The 12348-nt window shown below is 33.2% G+C and overlaps 1 protein-coding gene and 1 long non-coding RNA gene across 4 annotated transcripts in view; one reads left to right on the top strand and one right to left on the bottom strand.

Moving 5' to 3' along the window:
* The window catches only part of PMFBP1 (polyamine modulated factor 1 binding protein 1), a 532821-nt gene that overhangs the window by 360422 nt on the left and 160051 nt on the right, over positions 1-12348 (bottom strand). The window lies entirely within an intron of this gene.
* LOC123570470 (uncharacterized) overlaps positions 1-12348 on the top strand; it is a 128753-nt gene that overhangs the window by 41020 nt on the left and 75385 nt on the right. For 2 of the 3 annotated variants that reach the window (XR_012429341.1, XR_010583889.2), the window contains exon 2: positions 8963-9095. The exons of the other annotated variant lie outside the window; for it this stretch is intronic. This is a non-coding gene — a long non-coding RNA (uncharacterized lncRNA). The remainder of the gene's footprint in view (positions 1-8962; positions 9096-12348) is intronic. 3 annotated transcript variants of the gene reach the window in all.

The raw sequence follows: 12348 nt of genomic DNA, 5'->3' as shown, positions 1-12348 counted from the left end.
GCATGGTTTACTAAGAAAGGGAAAATGAAATGTAAAAAAAGAAAAGAAGGAAAAAACAAAAGATTGTAAGAGCAAATACATGATTCAGAGATCATATCCCTTTTGTGAACCAGGATAAAATAATAAGCATGAGAATGCGATTAGTATATGCAAAGAGGCTGCTTTAAAGCAAAATCAAAAGAAAAAGGAGGTCTCATCTATAGTGGATCAAAAGACAGAAATAAAAGGTTTATTAGAGAGGACAAAAAATGTTACTTTGGTTTTAATTTCAGCTTTTTCAAATTAAAAAAATAAAAAATAGACTTCTTTTTTCAGACACAAAGTATCAAAACTTGTTACTTTTTCTATCTGCTGTAGAAAATACTGATGTAAACCAAAACATAGGGTGAACAACCATACAGTACTTAATTTTAAAAACAAGTTAAATAAGTGGTATTCAATTCATATATAAAGAAACACTTATGCAGAAGTAACTAAGATTATTAATCTCTAAGAAATACATGCTTCACGAACAATTTTAAGAATATGTTTTAAGAGACATAGTATTATTGGCATTGATTGTGGTATTCTAGTTTTTTGGGAAGAGTAGATATTATAAAAGGTTAAATGCCATTTTTTCACCCCGCACCTGCCCAAACCTCTGAACTCCTCAAACCCTTACCTCCATCACCAAGCCAGGCTTTGATACCAGTAAGAAAGTCCCTATCTTGCAACCTGCTAAAGAGTGCCCTCTAGTGTTGCATGCACATGAAATAACTTTTTTTTTTTTCCCCCATAAAGTGTTCTGGTTACACTGAACCTTAGGTTTTCCTTGGCATTGCAGCCAAGAAAGATAAATGACGCTTTAGAACAATTTTCTGGCTTTTAATGTCAGCTAAGTAAAACTATAACACTATATTAAAGAGTTATAGGTTTTCTTTAAAAAACTTTTATAAAATAAGGGACATCCACTTTAAAAAATAATGCACCTTTTGTTCAAAGGCTAGTTTTTAAAGAAAACAATTTGCATAAAATGTAAGTACACTGCTAACATTAGAATGTACTAAGAATTTTAGTACTTAGGAAAACAGGAGTTTGTTCCATCAGAAAAAAATAGTGGTGACAATAATTTGCTTCTCTCAACCTCTGGAAACTTACCTAATTTCTCATAAGTGTATTTGTGCTGAAATTTTTATTTCTGGTGACAGTCAAGATTTTGTTCATGCTTAATAAAATCCAAAAGGGAGAACATAAGAAAAACAAATTACTTGACTATAAAGTGAGTATATCTTTAAATTCCAGGGGGGAAAAATGGGATATTTCAAAAGAGAGCATTACATAACATCAATATATTCCTCTGAACAGTTTTGACACAAGTACAAAGAAATTTAAAGAAATGAAGGAAATCAGTGTTTTCATTGTCTAATACACAACAAGAAATTTGAACTGTGAGACTAGTAACTTCATAAATTACCACTCTATCCTCGGCATAACTTTTTCTCTTTTAAAAGAGCTTATTTACATAATGAATTACAGACATAGCATGAGAAAGATTATGAAAAGCTCAATACTAAGAAAGGACTAAGAAGAATGTTAATGAACACAAGTATGTGATATGTCTATATACATATATATGTTTACATATTTCTATCACTTTAATAATTAAAGTGAAGATCAATCAAACACTTGGCTCAGAAACATGGGCAAAAATAAGATCTCTGAAATTGTCTTCTGGTAAATAAGGAACTAAAAACACTGAGGAAAGGATCAGAATTCACGAACCCACTAGATTTGCTTAATATTTTCTTCTTTTAGTTTGTTTTTAAGGTGGGAGAATGTTATTCTGCATTATGCACACTAAATAAGGTTAAACGTGTGCAACATATGAAAGATTAAACAAATCTGTAAAAAATACCAACCCAAAATATAAGAGGTACAAAGAAAAAGTAGCACATATCCTAATGTTTCCAGAGTGGGGCAATGTTTAGAAATAAAATATTATTGAAATATGGCTCTTCAGGTACTTGTATTATCTAAATCCCTTGAATGGTGTCTAAATAGAACAGGGACTTAACAAATCCAAGACAAAAATAGACAGAGAAATGGGTATAAAAAGGCCACATACTTGGAGTAAGAAAAAAAACTCTAGGTTCTATTTCTATCCCTGACTCACCATTGACCTTGAAAAAGTCAGTGTTCTCCACTGTGATTCAGCTCCTCTGTCAAACGGGAGCAATAATTCTTGCCAGAAACCACATAGGAGTGTTGATAACGGGAGGATTAGTGTGATAATGCACAGAGCTTATAGAAATTTTAGTGTGCTGTGTACACTTTTGGGAAAGATCATGTTTTTTTTTCCTATCCCACAAAAGCTTAAAGAAGACAATGGATGTATAAAACATTATGTTAAATTCTGCTTAACATCTTCATTTTCATTTATCTTGACAGTTTCTTCAATCTACTGTTTTTTATTACCTCTTATGTGTTAATATTTTCATGTCTGGGAATTTTTAATTCCCTTTCTATCTTATTCTATTTGTTTTCTTTTTAGTTTTCTATTTCTAAAAAAAACAAGAATTTATTCTTGTCTTGAGTTTCTCCCTTCCCTCATTCTATATGTATGCACAAGTACTATTTTTTCTTCTACTACTCTGTTGTTCAAGTATAATAAAAGCAATCATAACAATGATACTAACACTTAATATATTTGAAAGTGCTTCATAAACAAACGCTAATCTCATTTCAGTATTTATTCAAGTTACTCTCAATTAGAAAAATTGTTGATAGTTTATATATCTTATTTATGAAGCCCTCAAAAGGTAAATTTTTTTTTTTTTTTTTTTTTTTTTTTTTTTTTTTTGAGACGGAGTCTTGCTCTGTCGCCCAGGCTGGCTACAGTGGCGCAATCTTTGCTCACTGCAAGCTGCACCTCCAGGGTTCACGCCATTGTCCTGCCTCAGCCTCCTAAGTAGCTGGGATTACAGGAGCCTGCCACCACGCCCGGCTACTTTTTTTGTATTTTTAGTAGAGATGGGGTTTCACTGTGTGAGCCAGGATGGTCTCAATCTCCTGACTTTGTGATCCGCCTGCCTCGGCCTCCCAAAGTGCTGGGATTACAGGTGTGAGCCACTGCATCCAGCCAAAATTTTTAATAGTAGTAAAATTTTCATCCTGTCACTATGAAAGAAGAAATAACCACTGGATGTAATAAAGCAACAGTAAACTTTATTATAGTTTTTAATAGATTTCCTAGTAAATAAAAATATAGACAGAAAAAACTATTTTCTAAATTTATCTCAATTTATAGAATAAGATATATTTTATATAACCACAGGGTGAGAAAAACAGAAATGTTTCACATTTCTATTTTCAACTCTATTACTTTTGGGTGGATAACAGTGGAAATCACTTAATATATATGAAATATGGAAACGACTACCTCTCATCGTGCTCTTGGAATGATTAATTGTGCTTTTACATTAGAACAAAAGCTGTGGGAACATATGGTATTATTACTTTAATACAGGTAATTCATTGTAGTATGAAACAGCTATATATAGACCAAATAATAATCACTTACATTACATAGAATAAAACTGCCACTGAAAAAAAGAGAAATGCCTCTTTCTGCCTTTAATTAGTTTTTAATAAATGATACATAATAAATGGCAACATTCTAACTTATCACAATTTAGGCATACTCCTTTTATGGGAGGTGCGGGGGTATGGAAGTATATGAACTCTGGTATCTGTTTGCATTGCCTGGGAAACCTTCTCTGTTAAAGGGCATTCATTGTTTCAACATCTGAAAAGACGCAAGTTCTCATAAAGTCCTTTCAGGTATGCATGACTAATGGGAAGTAGTCCTTCTATAGCACAAAGTTCCAACTACAGATAGTCTATCTGTTCTTGGTTCACATCTCTATGAACATCCATTTCATTTACTGTTGGTTTTAAATCACACACTCTTCTAGTGAGATTAATACCTAGAGTATAATACAGCCCTTTTTACTTCACAAACGTGAGAAATACACTTAGATTAATAGTTTTGATTTTTTTTTTTTCACAGCTGCTTTTTGGTTCCCTGACATTAAATTCTGTAAACCAGGCCTCCAAATATATTTTTTCATGGTATATTTCAATAGATTAGAAGACCTTCTGGTGTTTAAGTTTGTTTTTAAGGATCCAGATGGGATTTATTTTTCATATATGGTTTCTGCTTACATGCAACATTATATTTTAAAGTTTTTTAGTCTTCCTCAACTAGAAAGGATAAAGGGATAAATGATCACCACAAGCAGTTAATAAGTATCTAACCGTGGTATTCTACTTACTATAGGGGAATATTTGTGCTTTTCTTACTCTCATCTAGACCTACCTGAGAAGTAAAGCAGGTGAGAAGGCAGATTTTATCATTTGATGTAACTGTCAAAATGGTGTCACATGTTCACTGAATGTACTCCTCCCTCCATGCTTACATTAGCCCTTTCCATTGCTGTAACATCACACTGCCTGCATGCATGCACTTTTGCATGTAAAGAGAGGAACTTTTATCCCTAGCATTGTCTTGGAATAAAAGAGCCTGGAAGGAAAACCATTGTTTCCTTTTAAAGGGGATAGAAAAAACATACTTGGGCTACAAATAACTATTTCCATATGCTGACAGCTAAGAAAATTTTAGGTAGATTTTCTATAGAGAAATCTTTTTTACCCTCATTGGATTACCCCATGAGTGTCTTTGTCCTCAAACAGTATGGTTTTCCTATCTGAAAAATGTTGAGTAAATTTCTACTATGACTAGTAGATTCAGGAGATTAAATTTACTTAATTATCAGTACAAATATACCTCTTTCTTATGTGGTCTTTATCAAAATAAATACATAACAAAAACTGAATTGATCTTCATAAAATGGACACATTCATACAAAGCTAAATCACCTTCTGTCACATACTGAAGGCAAATGATCACATACTTACAAAAATATAGGTGTATCTTGATGTAGTGTGTATACTTACAGTATTATGCCTGACACTTCTTCACACTGCTCTTCATGTGTTCACAAGCATATACACGTGCAACTCCATTTCTATAAAGTCAAATTCATCTAACGTTACATAGTCTGGTTGATATTTCTTTATCTTTTCCTCCTTTAAATGTGACTAGCTATTTACACCATAACAATTCTGGTACAGCGCTGATTTAGCATTTTTATTGGAATGTGAAAGCTCTTAAAAGAAGAAAAAAAATCTAATCAGGCAGAAGAGATAGAAAACTTGCTGAATTTTCTTTCCCCCTTCCAAGACCCCCCTGAATCCTATCAAAAGCACATCTTCCATTCATTGCTTCCCGGTGTCATTATGACAAGCGGCTACAAATCAATAGCAGAGGGAAAGGCAGGACCAACCCGCACTCACCAAGTGATAAAGATTCACTCTCAGCCCCGATTTGCTAATAGCCCATAATAACAGCCATTGGTGCCCTGCATTAAATCATACATTTCACTCTGCGTTTATTATGGGATTTTTAAAACTCCTCACCAAATTGGATTTTCTCGATGGTCTCTAATTTCCACATTTATCATTTAAAATTAAACTCCTCTGTGAAAAGGGGGGATAGAAAAGGAGAAGGTAGAGAGAGGCCAGACAGTACTGTATTTTTCCTTTTGACTCCCCCCTTTATGAAAACCCATAAATAATACCAGGTATCACAGCTATAAGCAGCAGAATTTTTTAAATATTAAAAATTCCAGAAATCAGGATAGAATAGTCTGTATGTGCTGATATGTGAATGAAGATGACAATTCAAGAGGACAAAATATATATACATAAAGCAAGTTTTAAACAAAATAAATTTGGTTTAAAAATTATCAGTAATGTTGCCATGAGGGTGAATGATAAGAGCAATGGAAAATACGTTAATGTTACAATATGCAAATACTCCAAGGAGCTATAGAGTTCAGCAAGTAAGGTATTCTAGCTTTAAAAAACAGTATTTTTCTTATTCCAAAGTTGAGTGACAAACAGATGAAAAGTAAAAATTCTTTTATTGTTTTGTCATTACATAATAGCTTGCTTTACCCTCCATACTTTCTTAATTTAAACATTAATTGTAAAATTTCATAGAGTCCTGTAGCCACAGGACTCTCTTCTTGGCTGCTATGGCAAATCCCAAATAAGTTCTTAGAGCTCCCATAGATGCCACCAAAACAATGGAATCAACCCATGGAAACATAAATCACTTCAAGTTTAAGTATATATCTTTTTAGATAATTTTTTTTTGTCCTCTGGGTATAAAAATGAAAATTACATTTCAGTTCTATAGCATCATATGAAAAGGCTATATTTTCTCAAGGCTGCACAGTCGAGACTCAACTATGGCTGACTTATAACTACAGCACTAGCAGGATCCAAAGACATCAGAAGAAAACTAATCAGTACATATGTAGAGATGCTTGAAAAGGCTAGAGGTTTAGTGAAATGTCAAATGATCCTCTGATTTCTTCCTTTTAGGAACTTCCTCAGCAATATAGTCTTATCTATATTATTTGCCTTAAGAAACAGAAAAATGATCTTTTAAATCAGAGAGTTTAAAGGAGTTGAAAAGTTCAGCCATTTAATAACAATATTTCATTTCATCTTCACACTTTTGTTTTGGAATTTTGTTATTGACCTAATAATTTTTAAACGTTTTAATGGTCCTTTAAAAAAATCTGTCATTAGTTGCTGTGCCTTTTCTTTTTTTTTTTTTTTTTTTAGGTAGAAAAGTACTGTTGTACATATACCTGTTCTTTCCTCTCCTACTCCATATAACTAATAGCTTCCCATTTTAATGAAGTCTTTATTCAAGTAACATACATATTGAAAAGTGCACAAATAAAAATATGCTATGAATTCTCACTAGCTGCACACACTTGTGTATCCAGCATCAAGATCAAGAAGCAGAATGTTTTATTAGTTACCCAGAAGCTCCCCTTTGCTTGTTTTCAGTCACTACCAGCTCCCTCAAGGGTAGTATCTGTCTTGCTTCTAACATCTCAGATAATTCTGCCTACTTTTGAACTTTGTGTAAATAGAATGCTCTACTATGTACTCTTTTGTGTCTAGCTTCTTTTACTTAAAAATTATATGACATTAATTCACAGTGATGTATGTAGTTATAGTTTGTCCATTCTCATTGCTGTAGAGCAGAGATTGACAAACTAAGGTCAGATCTGGCCCACTGCCTGTTTTGTATGGCCTGTGAGCCAAAGATTTTTACATTAAAAAAAAAAAAAATCAAAAGAAAGATAGTTCATTACATGTGAAAATTCTATGAAATTCAAATTTCAGTGTCCACATATAAAATGTTGTTTGTTTGTTTTACAAAACAGTCATTCTATTTTGTTTAAGTATTGTCTATGGCTACTTTCATGCTATCACAATATAGTTGAGTAGCTGCAACAGAAACCCACATGGCACACAAGGTCTAGCATATTTACTATTTGGTCCTCTACAGGAAAAATCTGCTGACCTCTGCTGTAAAGTGTTCCATTGCGCGACTATACCACATTTATTTATTCATTCTAGTGCTAAAAAACATTTGGATTGTTTCTGATGTTGGGCTATTATAAATACATGTTGTAAACATTCTAAAACATGTATTTGGTGGACATGTACACACCTAAGAATGGAACCCTGCTGGGACAGGGTATGCATATGTTCTGCTTTGCAGTCACTGCCACTTTTCTATAGTGGTTTTTAAAATCAACTTATACTTCCACTAGCAGTGAATGAGGATTCCAATAGCTCTGTTTACTTGCCAACTCTTGGGATATTAATTGTTCTGGTTGTTTTAATCTGCACTTCCTTTATGTCTAGTAAGAGTGAGCATCTTCTCAAATGTTTATTACTGCTTAGGTATCCTCTTTGGTGAAGCATCTATTTAAATCTTTTGTCTATTTCTCCCTTTGGTTACCTGACTTTTTCTTATAGATTTGTAGGAGTCATTTGTATATTGTGGATACAAGTCTTTTGTCAGATCATCTTTTATAAATATCTTCTAGGTTGTGGTATGCCTTTTTACTCTTTTTAAGGGCATCTTTTGATGAACAGAAGTTCTTAGTTTTTAAGGGCGTCTTTTGATAAACAAGTTTAATGAATCCATTTTTTCTTGACAGAGTACTATTTTTTCTGTTTAAGAAATATGGCCTATCCCAAAGACATAAATATTGCAAATTCATTTAGATTTTTAATGTATACAATAGGTTATTTGTGAATAGTGACAATTTTCTTTCTTCTTCCAATGCTTATGCTTTCGCTTTCTTTTTCTTGACTTATTAAACTGGTTAGGACCTCCAATACAATGCTGAGTGGAAGTAGTGATAGTGGGCATTTTATATTGAATTCTGCTGTAGGTTTTTGTAGATCCTCTTAATCAGATTAAGGAAGTTAATCTTTCTATTCCTAGGTCTTACTATGAATGAATATTAAAGATTTTAAAAATCTATCAAAATGATCATGTGATCTCTCTCTCTCCTTTTTCTGTTAATATGGTGAATTACATTTATTCGGAAATGTTAAACCACCTGTGTATTTCTGGAATAAATCACAGTTCGTCATAATTTACAATAATTTCTATATATGGCTGGATTCAGTTGGCTCACATTTTGTTTAGGATTCTTATATTTATGTTCATGAGAAAGACAGTTTGTAATTTTCTTTTCTGTATTATCCTTGCTTGGTTTTGATATTACCTTCCTTATATTTATAAAAAGTCTCTGAGGAAATCATAAGAGCTACTTTAGGCAAATTGCAAAATTTTGGTGGAAATTGAAGTTGGCTATACTTTCATAATAATGTATGGGGAGCTCTGATACTTCTGGGCTTTTCTTGCTCTGCTTTAAGTTCCCTACATTTCATGACTCGCTATTCCTCAGTACTCGCTTCTTCTACACAACCTTTTGAAAATTCTAAATTTTCTAAATTTCATTTCACTTCTTGGCAGGGTGAATTCAATGGTCCACAGTAATGGCTTCTGTCAATAATTACACCTTATGCTGCTACTGTCTGCAGGAATTGGCATTATGAGAAGTTATAAAGAAGAAGAAATTTGCTTCCCTAAAAGAGTTTATAATCTGGTAAGCTAAATCAGTCCCTTTTAAAAATTATAAATTAATTATGGAATCATCTTTAGTTAAATTTCTTCTTTCAAGTTTATGAACAAAGTGACTTCTAGTATAATGAGGAAAACAAGTTAATGAAGGAAAAACTGGAAAGAAAAGCAGAAAGAAGGTAAAAAATAATTCATAGTTCCATCAAAAAACACAACCATTATTAGCATTTAAATTTTGTAATAAATTAGATAATCTTCAATGTGTTGCATTCTCCTATTTTTTAAAGGCAGATACCTCCATAGTTAATATTTCCTATTAATTTCAGCTGCGAATAACTTTCCATTTTTGTCTAGGATTTTCCAAAACTTTTTTAAAAGATAAATTTAGAAAACAGCTTCAATAGTGTGTATCTTAACAAAACAAGTATAAAGATTAGGAAAATGTGTTTGAATGTATGAAATGAAGCTCCATTCTGTTTCTCAACCAGTCAGATATGACACTTACACCATATCTGGCTCCCAACTCAGAAAGTTGCTATTACATGTCTGATAGGTCCCATATCTTGGTATATCTTTATGTTTAAGGTATCTTCATCTCTGATACACAATATACTAAGACTCATACAAAAAAATTTTTCAAATTTGCTGTATGGCATCAAAGTAAAGGATTGCTAATTTAGAGTTGATTGAGCACAGTGGCTAAGGGCACATGCTCTGATGCTAGACTGAGTTTCAAACCAGGCAATACTACTCGCAAAGTATATAACTTTGATCTAATTACATACACTGTTTGTGGCCTCAGTTACTCATTTGTAAAATAGGGAAAATAATGCTAAAGATCTCATATAGTTGTGAGCATTAAGTAAGTTGATAGAAGCTAAGTGCTTCTGGGTACATAATAGGTGCTCAGTAAATATCGGCTTTATATAGGCAATCTAAAGAGCTAATTTTAAATATATTCAAGAAGCAGCTTTACTTTCTGTTTTCATATCAAAAATCCTCTTTAATTTGCCCTATCAACATCTCCCTTCTCTTCAACCCTGAAGACTGTGGTTTTAAAAACGATTTAGCTCATATTCACTCTTCTGTTCCTTGTCTACTGTGTTATGTTCTGTACCTTATTCCTGAAACAAAACAAGTCTTCTGCTTTTTAAATTTATTTCTAAAAGCTTACTTCTATTAGGAAGTCTGTATCTAAGCTAACTTAATTAGATTCAAGTAGATAAAAGCTGGAATTGAAGAAATGAAGAAAGGGGATATATTAAAACTGAGGTATTGTCAGGATTTTCCCAGTTTTCTCTTTTTGGCTAATTTAGAATTCACAGAGTAACAGCTTATATCTGTTCCATTAAAGGTTCAGTTAAAGAGCTGGCACTCCAAAAGTGTTTATCAGTCTGTGTTATGCAATTAAATATGGAATATATTCAGACAAACTTTAAAAATCAGTCCAGGGGAAAGGAAGAATTTTAATAAAAATTTGAAATACAAATCCTAAACAGTTATTTTTGAAGACGTGATACTTTATGTCATCACAAGAGAGTGGAGAGATTAGAATGAACTGGTTTAAAGTCTTAAAATCTAAGCCTGAAGGCTTTCTTTAATCTGCATGCAAGACTGTTTAACACTGCTGCAATTGTAATTAAGTACTAGACTGTTTTTGTTTATTTCTTTACAAAACTGCTTTGTTAGTTTGTAAAATATTCAGACAGTCAAGGTTATGGGTTCTCTCAGGGTGTCTATGTAAAAGGAGTTACAATGGGATAGGGAAGCTTTAATTATGGCTGGGTCCTTGCTCTCTGAGTGCCAGCTTTAGACAATCACTCTTTCTATAGACTCTATGTAGTGGCTTTTTTTTTTCTTTTAACTGTTTAAGAATCTGAAGCATCCTGTGGTTTATTGACTATTGTAACCACATACTCTGCCACTAATGTTCATCACTCCTGTTTCTCCTGACTACTGCCTCTTGAGGAGAATGAAAGGTGGAAAATGTGACACAATAGTCTCAAATTGTATGACTCAGTTTAAATACCGAACAGGAAAAAAAGTGTCTTAAACCACCACTAGAAACATTCTCCTTCCAAACGCAACTGATCTTTAAAACCCAGTTCAATCCAGCAAACAGGTTAATCATTACTAATGTAGACACTTTCAGAAAGTATTGTGGTATACCAGAGGATCAGTTTTCTACAGGATGACGAAAACACTTCTAGTTCTTTGTGATGCTTGCTGATCTTATTCAAATTTAATTTTATCCAGCTTCAGTCAATTCTCACCCAGACTAAACATTACCACTTAGATTTTAATCTTTTCTTTTCTTTAAGTTTGCCTTTTAATGAACTATTTTCAGAAATGTTCTTCCTTCAATGTAATATTCTCTTCACACATCTTTTACAAGCAATTTTTTTCCCTTAAATCAAAAATCTACCATGAGTTCTATCCCCCTCCCTAAAACTACTTATAGAAGTCATTTATTTATTTATTTATTAATTATTATTTGAGACAGAGTCTTGCTCTGTCGCCCAGGCTGGAGTGTAGTGGCGCTATCTCGGCTCACTGCAAGCTCCGTCTCCCGGGTTCACGCCATTCTCCTGCCTCAGCCTGTAGCTGGGACTACAGGGGCCTGCCACCTCTCCTGGCTAATTTTTTTGTATTTTTAGTAGAGATGGGGTTTCACCGTGTTAGCTAGGATGGTCTTGATCTCCTGACCTCATGATCTGCCCGCCTCAGCCTCCCAAAGTGCTGGGAATTACAGGCGTGAGCCACCGCTGTTCTTTCCATTACTTCATTGGTTTTATATACTTGGTGGATTTTAACATTTTAAAGATATACATACTCACACCCACATCCATGCATTCTTCATAATACCACCTGAAGTAGAAGAGACAGTATGGCATTTTCATTAATTAAAAGTGGAAGCGATGAAGTCTGACTGCCTGGGTTTGAATTCAGCCTCTGTTACTTAGTGGCTACGAGGCCTTAGCCTATTTACTTAACCTCTTTGTGTTTTACTTTCCTCATTAGTAAAATAAGAGATAATTATAATCCTAGTTCATAGTGTTGTGGTAAGAAATGAATACTTGAAAAACATAGTGCAGTTAATATTAGCATAAAAAATTAACCATTACTATTATTATTTCATTAATTTCCCCAGATTATAAAGGTAGAATGGCAAGTAGGTATCTTCTCTTCTCTATAGCCAAAGGGATCTTTTTAAAACAGAAGTCAGGTCAGGTCCATCCTCTGATCAAAATGCTTCAATGGCTTTCTGTCTCGTTCAA

Source organism: Macaca fascicularis, chromosome 20 (assembly GCF_037993035.2).
Source record: "Macaca fascicularis isolate 582-1 chromosome 20, T2T-MFA8v1.1".
Taxonomy (NCBI): domain Eukaryota; kingdom Metazoa; phylum Chordata; class Mammalia; order Primates; family Cercopithecidae; genus Macaca; species Macaca fascicularis.
This window is presented reverse-complemented; position numbering and strand designations above follow the sequence as displayed.